The sequence below is a fragment of the Galeopterus variegatus genome, unplaced genomic scaffold (assembly GCF_000696425.1).
Source record: "Galeopterus variegatus unplaced genomic scaffold, G_variegatus-3.0.2 Scaffold1346, whole genome shotgun sequence".
NCBI lineage: Eukaryota > Metazoa > Chordata > Mammalia > Dermoptera > Cynocephalidae > Galeopterus > Galeopterus variegatus.
This window is the reverse complement of record NW_007727457.1, coordinates 108343-109280: the sequence shown is the minus strand read 5'-3', so window position 1 is coordinate 109280 and position 938 is coordinate 108343. Positions and strand designations below refer to the sequence as shown.

The 938-nt window shown below is 45.0% G+C and overlaps 1 pseudogene; it reads right to left on the bottom strand.

Annotated features, from left to right (window-relative positions):
* Nucleotides 1-721, bottom strand: part of LOC103593441 — a 1871-nt pseudogene extending 1150 nt beyond the window's left edge.
* Between the last annotated feature and the right edge of the window lie 217 nt (nucleotides 722-938).

Below are 938 nucleotides of genomic sequence, written 5' to 3'. Positions count from 1 at the left end.
AGAACGAGGCAGACAAAAGTTAGAAGGCTGGTTAATTTTCCCCTCCTGCTCCTGCTGCGGCTTCGTCTCCTTGGGTATCTGAGGTCCATAACGTTAAGTTGTCTCTCAGTAATTGCATTATTCGTGTGCTGTCTTTGCAGGACTCTTCACTTAATGTATCAAGTTCAGCAATGGCTCCTCTGTCTTCGCAAGGGAGCAAGCTTTCTCTGGGGAGATCAGAATCTCATCATACAACACAGAGAAGTTAAGGGTGAGACCCAATCTGTTAGGATGCATTGGCTGCATTCCTTTTTGCTGATTTCAAAAGCTTCTTGGTATGTTGTTGTGACTGATCCACGATCCCTTCCTTGCCATCACCAGCAGCAACCTCAGCCAAATAACAGTAGTAGTCTCCTCTCGTTTTCAAATGGAAGACTTTACTCTCTGCTTGTGACTCACTGGGGATCAAGAACTTTTCCAAAAGAGATGGTACATCATTGCAGATATTTCTTAGCTTGGTCTCAATTTTCTCTCTGTATTCTTGAACCATCTGCTGTTTTTTCTCAGCACCTTCTGTCTTTTGCTCAGTACTTGAGACGACCCCCCAAGATGACCTACAGGCTCCTGTGACATTTTTATAAGCAACTGACAGAATATTCCTCTCCTCATTGGATAATTCAGCTCCTTGCTCAGCTACAGACTTCATGCAGGCTGCCATATCAGACTTCATGCAGGCTGTCATACCATCATGTCACTCAGCCTGATTGGCCAGCTTGGCCTTCTGCACCAGCTCATTTTTATCCACGACTGGGTGTTCTGTGTCTAGAGTGGGTCCTAACTTTTAAGATTTCTTAATGTGCCCTGGAATTTTGTCTGCAGGCTCATTTTAAGAGAGTCTCTTTCTCCCCCCTCCCCTCTCTTTTTTCATTCTTCTACCAGCCAGCCTAATGGTTCCACTC